Here is a 15,013-nt window from a genome sequence, read left to right on the forward strand (position 1 = left end):
CCAGCGCAGCCATTTCGCTGATGGCCAGGTGATCCGTTCCCCTGATAGAGGTCCTGGTGTTTTCCTTCAGTTCTATGTTTTCATATTTCCATTAATTGTGCGTCTGATATTTTCGCAGGATTGTTGTTGTCTCAAGTTCCTCGAATTCCCGTACATGCCCGAGTCCGATTTGTGCTCGTGGTCGCCTTCCTGCCATAGCTACATCCACAGATCTGCAGGTTTAGCCCTCCTCTCTTTAATCCTCATTTCTCAACAATATTGGTGTGAATGGTTTTTCCATGGCAGCCTAGGGTTCTTTATTAAAGGCTAGGTGATTTTCCTGTGGCTTGGTTGGTGGTCTATCTTGTTTTAGTTTCTCGTATTATTCCCGAGAGACCAGGCATGTTGTTCTCTTTGCAGGAGAGGCTTTTGTTGCCTTGCTTAATTTTGTTCGGTAGTTCCCTTTGTGTTTGGTAGTGGGACATGTGTTGGTCTACACAGGTATTGCTTTTTTCCGTCAAATGCTACCAAACAAACCAGTGCCATGGTGGCTATGATGGGTCCTCTTAGATGTCCCTTCAGATTACAAATTGTGGAGGGACCGCTCAACAATTTTAGTCTTTTACTACATGGCTGCTAAGTACAGATAGATTTAGGACAACTACCTGCGGTAATTCCTGCTCTGGCATGCGTTTCTCTTAATTCTTGATTTATAAATTCAGACCAAGTATGTACAATTGGTTGTAGGTAATATTCCCACTGCATCTTATGTACGTCATGTTCCAAGCATCTTCGTTATTCTCTACTACACCACCGTAGTGTTTCATATGCATCATCACAACTGGAATCAGCTAATTTGCCATCTGCCAGCTCTTTGCCGTCTGCTAGCTGACGGCAAAGAAGCTCTTTGCCATCAGCTACATGTAAGCGGACGGCAAAGAAAAGGCTGACGGCAAAGAAGCTCTTTGCCATCAGCCACCTCTTTGCCGTCCGTCAGCGGACGGCAAAGATTCTTTGCCGTCCGCTGGCAGACGGCAAAGAGTGTGATGGCCCTCACCCCCCGCTTGTTTGAAAAAATCTTAACGGCCCACCTCTTTGCCGTCCGCTAGCAGACGGCAAAGAGGCAAAAAGGCGGACGGCAAAGGCTGGCTGACGGCAAAGAGGGCACTTGCCTAACGGCAGGTACCCCCCGCCCGTTACTCACTTCGTCCTCACGCGCCCTTCTCCTCCGACCCCGCCGCGGCCGCCGCCGCCCGCCGCCCCGTCGCCCCCGCCGCCCCGTCGCCCCGGCTTCCCGCCGCCCCACCGCCCCGTCGCCCCCCGCCCCGGCCCCCCACCGCCCGCGCCCCACCGCCGCCCCGGCCCCCCGCCGCCCCGCGCCCCCCGCCGCCTCCTCCACCGCCCCGCCCCGGCCGCCCGCCTCCTCCACCGCCCCGCCCCGGCCCCCGCCGCCCCGGCCCCCGCCGCCCCGGCCCCCCGCCGGCTGGGCCCCCGCCGCCCCGCCTCCTCCACCGCCCCGCCCCGGCCCCCCGTCGCCGGCCCCTCCCCGACCCGTCGCCGCCCCCCACAGTGAGCCCCTCCATCCCATTTTTTTCTTCTGTATTTTTGTTTTTTTTCTGTTTAGATAAGGTTTTTTAGTTTAAGTTTTTTCAGTTTAGAATTAATTAGTGTAGGTTATTTAGTTTAATTAGTTTAGGTTTAATTAGTTTAAATAGTTTAGTTTTAATTAGTTTAGGTTTTTAGTTTAGGTTTAGGTTAAGTAGAAGGGGGAAGAAGAAGAAGAAGAAGAAGAAGAGGAGGAGGAGGAGGAGGAGGAGGAGAAGAAGAAGAAGAAGAAGAAGAAGAAGAAGAAGAAGAAGAAGAAGAAGAAGAAGAAGAAGAAGAAGAAGAAGAAGAAGAGGAGGAGGAGGAGGAGGAGGAGGAGGAGGAGAAGAAGAAGAAGAAGAAGAAGAAGAAGAAGAGGAGGAGGAGGAGGAGGAGGAGAAAGAAGAAGAAGAAGAAGAAGAAGAGGAGGAGGAGGAGGAGGAGGAGAAAGAAGAAGAAGAAGAAGAAGAAGACGGGGGATGAGAAGAAGTAGAAGAATGAGAAGAAGTAGAAGTAGTAGAAGAATGAGAAGACCCCCTGACCCCCTGACCCCGACACCACACCCCGACACCACACCCCGACACCACACCCCGACACCACACCCCGACCCTGAGCCTGACCCGACACCCCGACCCCGACACCGACACGACACCCCGACCCCGAGACCCCGACCCCGACACGGCACCCCGAGACCGACACGACACCCCGACCCCCGACACCTCCCGAAAAGGTGTTCTTTGGCCTTCCAGAAGCCGACGGGGTCATATATTTGTGAATTATTAGTTAGGTCATATATCTTTCGATTTTGTTATGAAAAACATCATATATAATTGTGTTGATCGGGTAGTTTTAAATGTGCAGTTGTTTCATCGCTGCGAGGTTTGGTGTTCGACGACCTCGCCGTGCGTTTGACGAGCTCTGCCCCTTCGTTCGTGGGTGAGCACAAATGACATGTCCTCCTCCCCCATTAATTATTTGATCTATTCCGATGAAACTTGATAGCTAGATATATATGTGTCTTGAATCATCAGTATGCGTAACCAATATGTGTCTCCCGTTCGAAAGCGTCATAGTTATAAATATGCATGCATTTGCATATTTATAACCTTGATTCTTTCGAATTGTCCAACGCTATCCATGGACAGCCCGAGTATGTTTAGATTGGGTTCGTTTTCCCATATGCTTTGCTCCGGATCCGACGCATAAATTTCGTCAGTGCCTCCCCTGTTGTTCTCCGGGTACACATCCTCTCTGTTTATTGCAGAGACGTGTATCAGGAGAACAGCGGGGAGGTGCTGCCGAAATTTTGCGTAGGATCCGGGGCATAGCATGGGAAAATGAACCCAATCTAAACATACTCGGGTGGGATTAGGACCTATCATTACCTATTAGAGTGTAGGTTGCATGGACGTAATAAAATTGACAAAGTAGATCAACTGATGAATACATACATGCTGAATTATATATATATATTTGTTGTGTGTCTAGTAGCTCTGAAAGTCAAGATGAGTGATCGTGCGTGGATGTACACCGGTCACACTGGTCAGAACAAATGGAGCACTGAATGGTTCACAAAAACCAAGGGGTTTGTGCGAGCCGCATTTGCAAATGGCCAGAGGAAAACCTGGTGCCCCTGTTTACGGTGCGGCAATTGGGAAAAGAGGACAGAGGCTGAAATGGGCAAACACCTGCAGAAGAGTGGTTTTACGCCCGATTATACGGTGTGGACATTTCATGGTGAGTCTGCCCAACGTGACCGAGCTGAGGTGGATCGTCGTCGCACCGACGAGCATGGTACCGGGATGGAAAACATGGTGCAAGACTTTGATGATGCTCGGGATTCGGACGAGGAGATGGAGGAATCTGCAAAGGCCTTCAATGAAATGTTGGAGTCTTCAAAACGTCCGCTCCATGAGCACACTGAGCTTTGTCAGTTGGATGCCATCTCACAAGTAATGGCTCTGAAGGCTCAGTTCAACTTGGGCAGAGAATGCTACGATGCAATGATGACAGTATTTGGACGCTTTCTACCCAAAGGCCATGTAATGCCTGCAAACCTGTACCAGTCGGACAAAATCCTCCGTGCACTGAAGATGCCCTATGATAAGATACATGCCTGTGAGAAAGGATGTGTCTTGTTTAGGCTTGACTATGCGGACTTGAACTATTGTCCCATTTGCAAGTCTTCCAGGTATGTTGTGGTAGACAACGGTATGGGTGAGAAGACACAGACCAAAATCCCCGTTAGTGTTCTTCGGTATATGCCAATCGTACCAAGACTTCAACGTCTTTTCATGGTCGAAGAGACGGCCAGACAGATGACATGGCACAAAACGGGCAAAAGAACCGAACTAGATGCAGATGGGAATCTGATGATTGTACACACATCGGATGGTGTTGCGTGGAAAAAGTTTGATGAATTACATGGTGACAAAGCGGCAGATCCGAGGCATCCTCGAGTCGGCATCAGCACGGATGGGTTCAGTGTGTTTGGTATGACGGCAGCCCAATACAGTTGTTGGCCCGTATTTGTCTTTCCACTCAATCTCCCCCCCGGACAGATTATGCAAAGAAAGAACATTTTCCTGACGTTGATAATTCCAGGGCCCAACTATCCGGGGAAAAATATGAATGTGTACATGCAACCGCTTAAGGACGAATTGCAAGAAGCCTGGGATAATGGGTTCAAGACATACGATGCCTATAGCAAACGGAACTTCATAATGCGTGTCTGGTACATGTACTCGACGCATGACTTGCCGGCGTATGCGCTATTCGTTGGCTGGTGTGTGCATGGAAGGTTCCCGTGCCCCACATGCAAGGGAGCTCTTGAGTTTCGTTGGCTTCAGGCCGGTCGCAAGTTTTCTTGCTTCGACATGCATAGACAGTTCCTGAATCCTCGCCATAAGTTCAGGAAAGACAAGAAGAACTTCATCAGAGGTAGAGTTGTCAAAAACTCTGCACCACATGCATTGACAGGCCAACAGACCCTGGATCAGTTAAACGCTCTCGAGCCAGATCCAGAGCGTCCAGGGTACTTCAAGGGGTATAATTCTAAGCACGCCTGGACTCACAAAACATGCTTATGGGATCTGCCTTACTTCAAAGACCTCCTTTGCCCACACAACATCGACGTGATGCACACTGAGAAGAATATCGCCGAGGCACTTTTTGGTACATTGTTCGGCATAGATGGGAAGTCAAAGGATAATACTAAGGCTAGAGTCGATCTGGAGGCGCTATGTGATAGGCCGTTACAAAACATGAAAGAACCGAAAGGAAAGCAGAACTGGACGAAGCCAAAGGCATGGTTCAATCTTGGAAGGCCAGCTATGAGGGAAATTATCTTGTGGGTGAAAATGCAGTTGATGTTCCCCGATGGGTATGCAGCGAATCTACAGAGGGGAGCCAGTCTTGATAAATTGAAGATATTTGGTCTCAAGAGTCATGATTGGCACATATGGATTGAGCGGGTAATGCCGGTGATGTTGCGTGGCTTCATCCCTGAGGATGAATGGCTAGTACTGGCAGAACTCAGCTATTTCTTCCGTGTTCTTTGTGCGAAAGAACTATCGCCTGGCGTGCTAGAAGAAATGGAAGAGTTGGCGCCGGAGTTGATCTGCAAGTTAGAGAAGATCTTTCCACCGGGCTTCTTTAATCCAATGCAACATTTGATTTTGCATCTCCCGACCGAGGCAAGATTGGGGGGGCCCGTGCAAAATCGTTGGTGCTACCCAACTGAGAGGATGCAGAAGACGCTTCGACAAAAATGTAAAAATAAACGTAGAATTGAAGCATCGATGGCTGAGGCATTCATCACTGAGGAGGCGGCAAACTTCGTGACAGCACACTACGAAGCCAAAAATCGTCATTTGCATAATCCGAAGCCTCGGTACAATGCTGACGACCCTAAAAAGGGTGGATCCAACCTCAGCCTATTCAAAGGGAATCTCGCACCAGCCAGTGTTTCAAATCCAGTATCTTTGGATAACGAACAATGGCGGACCATTTCGTTGTATATCTTCAACAACCTGATAGAAGTGCGGCCGTACATCGAGTAAGTTCTCGGTACATAGTTTCGCAACTTCTATTTCCTTTGAACTGCTCTTATTCCTGGATATTTCATACAGTCGATACGTCGCCTTATTCTCGTATGGAGCGGTGATCCAAAAGGATTCTGTCGAAGAGTATGAGCTTCTCGCAAAGCAAGGAGGCGGCTATCCCGGTTTCATCTCTTGGTTCAAACAAACGGTAATTTCTATTAGACTTGTAGGCTAATTTGTAGGCGGCTATCCCGGTTTCATTCGCTAATTTGTGCGTAATGCAACAATCCTTTCATATTAAACTTGTAGGCTAATTCAGAGTCTATGGACGCCGAATTGAGACAAGTCGCTAATGGTTTTGACTATAAGGTCCGTTCATTTGACAAATACGACATCAACGGGTATCGCTTTCGTACCTATGGCAAAGAGCTATCTATGGCCGACCGAAAGTCTACAAATTGTTGTGTATCTGCTATCGGCGAAGGAGGTACCGAGTATTATGGGAGAGTTGAAGCAATTTATGAACTTCTATTCTATGGTGAAAACCCACCGAATGTCGTAGTCTTCAAATGTTATTGGTTTCAGCCGAAGGAGACTAGAAGGACTCATGAACATATAGGGCTAGTTGAAATCAACCAAAGCACCCATTTAGATGTTCCTGATGTCTATATTACGGCTCAACAGGCGACCCAAGTATTCTATCTACCGTGGGCCTGCCAAACTAATCCAAATCTGAAAGGTTGGGATGTCGTTTATGAAGTGCCGCCACGTGCTAGACTATCTCCCCCAAAGGAAGAGGATTATGAACCTCACATTAACCCAGACACATATGAAGGAGAATTCTTCCAAGAGACACGTCTTTCCAAAAAGCGTTTCAAGAACCGCTATACTTCACCCCAAAACATTGAAGTAGACAGCGACAGTGAATCCGACATCACCCCAGAGGAGGAACAAGAAGAGCCGGAACAAGAAGAGGTTACTGCTGCGGATGACCTGTCATTGCTTCACCGATTACGTCAAGGTGGCCTTGCACATGTTGATGCCACTGAACCCTATGAGCCCGTCATTGATTATAGTGATGATGATGATTATGCATTTATTGATGATACTGATCGAGATTATTAGTAGTGTCAGGTATTAAATTTTTTAATGTTGTACTTGATGATGATACACTTAAGTGATACACATATTATTATTCATGTCGGTCTTTTTTTTATGTTGTACTAATTTCGTTTACTGTTTGTCATGGCAGGTGTTGAAAGATGGTGGGCGCTGGTCGGGAGCGCGCCAAGGCCCCTTCTTCGTCGGCGCGTGGTCTGAGGTCTTCGATTCCAGACGTACCTCTCCGCCGAGCGTTGCTGGACAGTATGTCCACACCGCCGGGCCCTTCTTCGTCGACCGCGGTGCCCAGCAGGGGACGAGGTAGGAAGAGAGGAGGTGGGGCACGTGGTCGCGGGAGAGGAGGTAGGGTGACTGCTAGGGCACCTTCCTCGCCGCCACCCCCAGCTGTTTCACCCGAGCACGTGACTGCTAGGGTGGACTCGTCCGAGGAGGAGGCTACACGGACTCCGGTCCACGAGCCTCCGGTCCACGGGTCTTGGGCCCACGAGCCTCGGGTCGACTGGCCTTCGGCCCACGAGAGTTCGGCCCACGAGACCCCGGAGGAGCACACGTCCGGATGGGGTACCTGGCCGGATCAGCCCGAGGAGCCGAGTGGCCATGCTGGTGATGGCGGGGAGCCGACTGATCTTGAGGAGGAGGGTGGCACCGTGTACCAGCGTGGTGCTACACGGCTCCCGTCCGTGCCGGCGACCCGCGAGCAGAGGTGGTTGATCTTCCCTGATGGGGAGAGGTACGTAAGTGCATTTAATATTTTTGTACCTTCTGCATTCACGTTTCTTCAAATAACTAATGCGTTGGCCTTGTCATGCTGCAGGGGTTGGGACCACCATCATAGTGTCCGCCGGCCCAACTCCGTCCTTGGAGTTCTTTGCCGGCAAAACTTCCCGGGGTTTGTCACGTTGCCTGGTGAGGGTCGGCTTCCAGAGCTTGGGTTGAGCTGGGAGCACTACGTGGCTGCCCCGGCCCCGCCGGATGTCATTATCGACGGTGTCTTGTGCGACACGAGGGCAGACATGGTGATCAGGACGTTCTGGGTAATTTCTCCTTTACACATTTCAAAATCTTCAACTAGCTAGTTATTAATTGTACTAATCAATATTGTCTCATTTGATTGCAGACATTCTACAGGTGTGAGGAGGGATACGAGGAGGACAGCGCAAATGTTATCCAGAACGTCTGCAAGCGCCTACTCCAGAACTTACGGCACGAGGCTCGGGTGCAGGCTGTTCGAGACTACTACGCCTTGCGTGGTATCAAGAAGACCAAGCCGGCGTGCCGCGATAAGTTCCTGAGTAAGGAGCAGTACATGAAGGTAATTCTTAAGGCCTTCTACTTAAGTTCCTTCATTTAGTAATTCTTAGCCGTAGCGCTCAAGTTTCTATTTGCTAACTTAGGCGCCTCCGAGATGGTGTGCGGATCGGATGGATTGTTGGGAGGTGTTGGTCGATGAGTGGTGCTCACAAGAATGGCTAGCCCTCCACAACCAGGCCAAGGACAAACGTGCCCAAATGGAAGGTGTGCCACACCATCAAGGCAGCTCCAACTTATATCAGTTCGGGCGCAACTGGGTATGTGGTTTGCTTCATGATTCATGCAATTCATTCATCATGCTAGCTTGAGCCCTTTAATTACTAATTTTCATTGTTTCTCTCTTTCAGGCACGCTACAATAAGGCGGATAAGGTGCCAGAGGTGTACGACCTGTATGCCATGGCCCACACTGGCTCTTTCAAGAAAGTCAAGGCTTTCTCTCAGTCTGACCTCGATGATGCAAACAACTTCACCAACATCTCCTCCCACAACAAGCTCGTGAGATATAGAGATGAGGGGAAGGCGAGGAAAGGGGAGGACTTTAACCCGAGCCAGGGTCCCATTGATCCAGAGCTGGTGATGATATCTGGTGGCGGGAGGTCCCATGGCTCCATAGCCATTGGAGATGGACTTATCCGTTGTCCTAGCACTCTCCCGGAGATCAAGGCGCGCCAGTCGAGCTCCGCTCCTGAGATAAGGCCTCGTGAACGGCCAGTGCAACTCGCCATCAAGGTTAGTGATACGTACTCAGTTATCTTTCTCCATTACATTGTGTGCGCTTCCATCAATGATTACAAATGGTCATGTGAGTGGTGTTGCAGGCTGCTATACAGACTGAGAGAGATAGAACGGAGAAACTTCTGGCGGAGGCGGCGGAGAGGCAGCGGGAGATGGAGGAGAGGACGAGAAAGATGATGGAGGAGGAGAGGGCACGGAATGACATGCAGGCAAGGGCCATGTACGAGCTCCTTGTGGTAAGTTTCTTCTGCAGATTACTTGCTAGTCTTAACATTTGAGTCTCATTACTAACTAGTATGACTCTGTTCTGAAAACCAAATGTGCAGTCTGTGTGCGAGAAGTCCGGTCAGCCCGCTCCGCCGATGCCAGTGATTGCTCCTGGGAGCACGGTGAGTTTAGTTTGAATGGACATTACTTGGTAGTCTTAACATTTGAGTGTCGTAATGCTAACGAGACATTGGAAATGATCTTTGGTGCAGCTTAACTCCAGAAATGCATCGCACGATCCTTCTCCAGGTAGCGGCACTAGCCACCCCGCTCCTACACCTCCCTGATCACGGTAAGTTTCTCTAGTGTTTTGCTTAACAAATGCATAAAGACCTAGACTTAGCTTTATTTCCTCCTATATGCTTACCATAATGACCTAGAGTTAGCTTATTTTCCTCCAAAATGACCCATTTAACCTAGTTTAGCTTATAAATGATGCAGTTCATCCAAGTTAGCTCAAAAATGACCCCTTTTACCTAGATTAGCTCCTAAATGATCCATTTTACCTACGTTAGCTTTAAAATGGTCCATTTCACCTACGTTAACTCCAAAATGACCCATCTTACCTAGGTTATCTCATAAACGATCCATTTCAACTAATTTAGCTCATAAACGATCCATTTGACCTAAGTGAGCTAAAAAAGATCCATTTCACCTAAATTAGCTCTTAAATGATCCATTTCACCTAAGTTAGCTGAAAAAGATCCATTTCAACTAAATTAGCTCAAAAATGATCCATTTCAACAAAGTTAGCTCAAAACCAATCCATTTCAACAAAGTTAGCTCAAAAACGATCCATTTGACCTAAGTGAGCTAAAAAACGATCCATTTCACCTTAGTTACCTCAAAAACGATCCATTTCACCTTAGTTACCTCAAAAACGATCCATTTCTAACTTTCTTATTTTGCCATTTTGCAGATTTCATTATGTGCTGGATGGAGTGCTTGTTCTACTCTTCTTCTTCTTGTCTTCTCATTCTTGTCTTCTCATTCTAGTCACCTTAGCTATGGAGTGCTTCTTTATGTATGGATGGAACTTCTTTATGTATGAAATGATGGATGGAACTTGTTTATGTATGAAATGATGGATGGAACTTGTTTATGTATGAAATGATGTATGAACTTGTTTATGTGATGAATGCCTGTGAAATATATCTATATGTCATATATATTTTCTGTGCAAATTGTGGGATTTAACAAAAAACAGAAAAAACAGACAATATGCAGGCTCTTTGTCGTCTGCCACCGACGGCAAAGAGCTCTTTGCCGTCTGCCGCAGACGGCAAAGAAGCCACGTGGCAGCCAACTGTGCTTCCTGGGAGATGACCCATTTGGTCAGTTTGCCTACAGTGGCAGACGGCGAAGACTTTGCCGTCCGTGGCAGACGGCAAAGAACCTGCCATCTAGTGACGTGTAGATGGCATCATACGGCAGACGGCAAAGACCAGAGAAATTTTGCCGTCCGCGGCGGACGGCAAAGGTCTGCCGTTAGCCACTTAACGGACTGACAGCGCAATTATTGCCGTCCACCCTCTTTGCCGTCCGCCGCAGACGGCAAAGGCTCTTTGCCATCCCCCGCCAGGAAGCAGACAGCAAAGCAGCTGTTTACCGTAGCCTTCTTTGCCGGAGCCTTTTGCCGTCCGCGGCTGACGGCAAAGGTCTTTGCCGTCCGCCTTTCGAGCCTTTGCCGTCCGCCGTGGCAGACGGCAAAGTAGCTGTTTCCTGTAGTGCATGTCCCAGGCAGTCAAATGGATTATTGAAATGATTCGGGTGACTAAAACTTCCTAGATTGTGAATGACTTTCTACTTTGGGTAATCAAATCGATGATATGTCTTTTCTGTGATGTCTTTCTTCATGTGATCCAATTCTTGTATTTTTCATGTCTTTTAACTTTTTCCATTAAGAAGAAATACTAAGTTGCTGGTTACTTTTTTGTGTTCACAATATGATATGCCACATTCAAATGAAAAAAGAAGGCATCCAGAAAGTTATTCAGAATGAAAAAGTGAACCAAGTACTTGGGAGTGATCTTTTGCTTTCTTTCGATCCTTAAAATGGCCAAATACATTGATTTCTCACATCTCTGTTTCACTTCTACAGGGCAAACAGAGGAATCCGCGTGATCTTTTTGCTCTTGATGAACAATTTAGCTAAACTCTGCTTCTCCTTTTTAGCTTGGAGCTAAACCTTCTTTTTCTGTCATTTAGTTTTATTCTATTTAATATTCAAAAAATAGTTAAAAGATCAACATAATACACCTGCAAACCTTGGATTACGTATACACTCATTGTTCGTTTGGTTGGCATACTTCTGATTACATTGGTCAGAGGAGCCCATGTGTGTAGGTTTGGCTAGCACGAGCCTGGTGCCATTGGACACTATTGTCGAGAGCCATATCCAACAAGCAGATAGGCTAGAGGTTGTCGGGTGGCACCAGCAGCCTTGCCGGCTCCGCCCTGTGTATGGTTTCAACATGTGTTTCTTAGTCTTTGTTGCTGATAAAACCATTAGTTGTCGGTCTTTGGATTCGTTGCCTGTCAACTGGGCTGCGACTTCCATAAGTTAGCATCATTGGGTTCAGACCATTGTGTTTGATTTATTTCCAGTATCTTGCGTGTTCGTGACTCCGAAAAGATTGTAACCCATGTTGACTTTACAGGGGGCAACACCAAACCAGCAAGCCTTAGGCGCCACTGGCCATGGATAGGGGTGGCCGTTATAACATATGGATAATATGCACATGGAAGGTGTTATGATAATCGCCACTAATATGTATTCGTATCATCAGATAATATAAGTTTGTCTCTGAAAAAGAATACGATTGTTGTTTCTTAAATATGCAGGTTGATTAGAACAAAGTAGAATTGTTTGTACCAGATGTGTTTTGTATGCTTTAAGATTTTGATCGACATCTTATATATGCCCACTCTACCATTTTCTTTCATCAAGCATGTAAAGTTAAACCACTGGTTTCATATGTCCTCTATTCTTATTCCTTTGTCTCCAAATGATATAAGAGATTCTATTGGTGCTCTATTAAAAGGATTGGATTTTGTGTTTTTTTATTACTTCATAATATTGCTAACATATGATTGTCTTTGAAATCCATGAAGATTAGGGAGGAACCTATTTACTTTATTAATTATGGAATACCACGGAAATAAGTTAAATGAATGTCTTGTGAGTAGAAGTAGTATTTTCCCCAAAATATTATATCTTGCCTACCAGCATATTGTGCGCAAGTAATGCTAACATGCTTGTTTCAGAGGGAAGTCTTCTGCCGACTACCTCTTCAATATGTTAACGAAGAATTCAATATTGATTCAACCAATAGGAATTTCACCAGCGATTGTTTGTAAACCGTCCTCGCCACATGGTCCTAAAGCAATATTTGTTGTAGTTATTGAATCGTACTATTAGGACAATATTTGTTGTAGTTATTGAATCGAACTATCTGGAGCTATTTACTTCCATTTGACTTCTACATTCTCAAATCAATTTTGTGTCCGTGTGCCTTTCACCTCTACACACCATCATTGTTTTCTTGATGTTGTCACCCATGTGTTAATGTTGTAAAATATGTATCATTTGACTTATTATTTTAGGTTTAATTTCTGTTTACTTGATGCCCACAGGTTGTGATATTCATATATGGGGATTTTTTTGTCAATTTTGTTCTTCAGTATATGGGTGCTACTGTCCATATGGGATATATATATAATAGGTCAGACTGGTTTGCTAGCTTAATTGTTTAGCTTGATTTTTTTTCATTTAGGAGTGTCATCCTCTTCAGTTGCGTCTTTTGTTCAGCTCCAAAATTCTACGTTTCAAAACACTTATTTCTATATTCTCTTTATTATTTGTAAGTCATGAAAACTCTATTCAGTGTGCTTGATTACTCCACTTCCATGTTTATCCTTGCAGAAAAGAAGACCTTTACCCTGATAGACATGGAAACACCGGTTCGCATTGAGTGCATCATCGCTAATCAGCTACTATGTTTGGTCAGCGGACATGCTTTGCTTATTCCTGTAACAGATCATTACTATACCTGCTCAGCCTTTCCAACTTTTTAGATTTGATCAGTTCTTGAGAAGTTAGTATATGATTCATCCCTTCGTTAGTTGTACAGATCTAGAAGTATTTGGTTTTGTTGGTGAAATCCATTACCTAACTGTCCTTATCTTATTTTATTAGTCGAACATAATATCAGATCACCTACAATCATTATTCTTTGTTACAATCTCATACTAAAGTAGTCTGATTAGTTGTAGTAATTCATAAATATTTCTAGTATAGTTCTTATTTCGTTTTTAGGCATATAATTTACTTTGAAATTTTAATCGTTATTTGGTTAGTAAGGCTTTTTTTCAATTGTGATGTTTGAAACATTTTCTTATACTAATAATGATCTAGAATAAATCAGACAAATGATATATACAAACCGACACAGTAGGAGTTAACTGGTACCTAGCTTTTGAAGCCACTGATATATACAAAATATTATTTGCATACAACAGGAGAGTTGCAATCTTATGGATATTTCCGCATTTGTAAGAAACATTCAGCTTGGCAAGCAGACTTGACTAGCCATATGTAGGACTTAGCCCTGTTGACCTCCAAATGATTAGTTATTGGTGTTTTCTTATGTTCCTGTTAGCCCAAGTGAATCACTTAAGTAGAGAGTGTTATGTTGAAAAAAGGAAATAGACTACTCTTTTGCTACTTGCAGTAAAGATATATGCTATAACATCTTACCTTTGTGCTCTCTTTGGGTTTCAGTATATTCCTGTGAACAAATAAGTCACTCATATAAATGCCTAAGACTTATTTTTTTACTATTCTAATTGTTCCAGCAGAGGGCAATGGATATAGCAGAAATATGTAAACAGTTGTTACAGAGATTGAACTCTATAGATATCAACTCTCATTGGGTGACTGCATTAGACTCTGGCATGAATTAACATATTTTGTGGTTCTGTACTAAAATAAATTCTGCTCTAATCTAAGCTCAAAGGCTACCTGAACTACCATATTTTCTCATTTGTTGGATACAGTAAAAAAATAGGGGCATGCTTTAACAGTGCCACCTTTTATGTACTACTGTTCGGCCAATTGATGCCAGGTGTACATTAAGATGTTTCAAATATATAGATCCATGATGTCGGACATAGTACAATGGTAAGATCCACTTCTTTATGATGGCGAGGATGATTGTTAGCCTGGCATGTGGAGCTGTACTAATAAGGTTGGTGCATGAATTATATTCTCATTGTAAATAAAACACGCTGAATTCTTCTGCTAATAAGATATGTCCGTTGGCAGGTCTTCATATCACAGCACCAGAGCGTGTCTGGCAAGGCTTGCTCGCCATGGCTTACCGTGTCAGTGAGACGAGACGAGCACGTAATCACCATCAGCAGGTCGTTATTCACAACACCCGAGCGAGTGAGATGTTCAGACAAAGTTGTATGATGCACTACTATCAACATATGTCGAGACGAATAATATATATCGTTTCTCTTCACAAGCATTAAGACTTGATTTTTGTAAATCGTGTTACCATTTCTGTGACATCAACATTTGGAAGGACATGATATTCGAATCCTCTATAATAATTGAACCATTTTTATTACAAGCATTTGTGTGACTTATTGCACTGTCCATTTAGTGTTGTCTGGATATGTATTGGACACAATTATGTTATCCATAAGGCAATTTCCTGCTGCTATGCAACTGATCCATCATCGCAACTATTCTTGCAACAATATGTACTTTGTCTACATGCTTGGACTCTAGGTTGAGCCAGGCACCACATACCAAAGCGCGTTTCCTATCTAGTTGTTGAGAGAGAGAGAGAGAGAACGTAAGGAGGACACAAACCACGAGTCCACGACAACTCCTGCAAAGACCACTAGTATGTCGATCACACCCAAAAGTCATTGGCTTATTTCTGGCAACGATGTCGT

The 15,013-nt window shown here is 45.3% G+C and overlaps 1 long non-coding RNA gene across 1 annotated transcript; it reads left to right on the top strand.

The window, feature by feature from the left end:
• The first annotated feature begins 11,750 nt into the window (after nt 1-11,750).
• LOC123164227 (uncharacterized) lies at nt 11,751-14,444 on the top strand. The gene is made up of 3 exons (XR_006482242.1): nt 11,751-11,791; nt 14,170-14,292; nt 14,370-14,444. It is a non-coding gene; the product is annotated as an uncharacterized lncRNA (long non-coding RNA).
• The last annotated feature ends 569 nt before the right edge of the window (nt 14,445-15,013 follow it).

The sequence above is a fragment of the Triticum aestivum genome, chromosome 7D (assembly GCF_018294505.1).
Source record: "Triticum aestivum cultivar Chinese Spring chromosome 7D, IWGSC CS RefSeq v2.1, whole genome shotgun sequence".
Classification (NCBI taxonomy): domain Eukaryota; kingdom Viridiplantae; phylum Streptophyta; class Magnoliopsida; order Poales; family Poaceae; genus Triticum; species Triticum aestivum.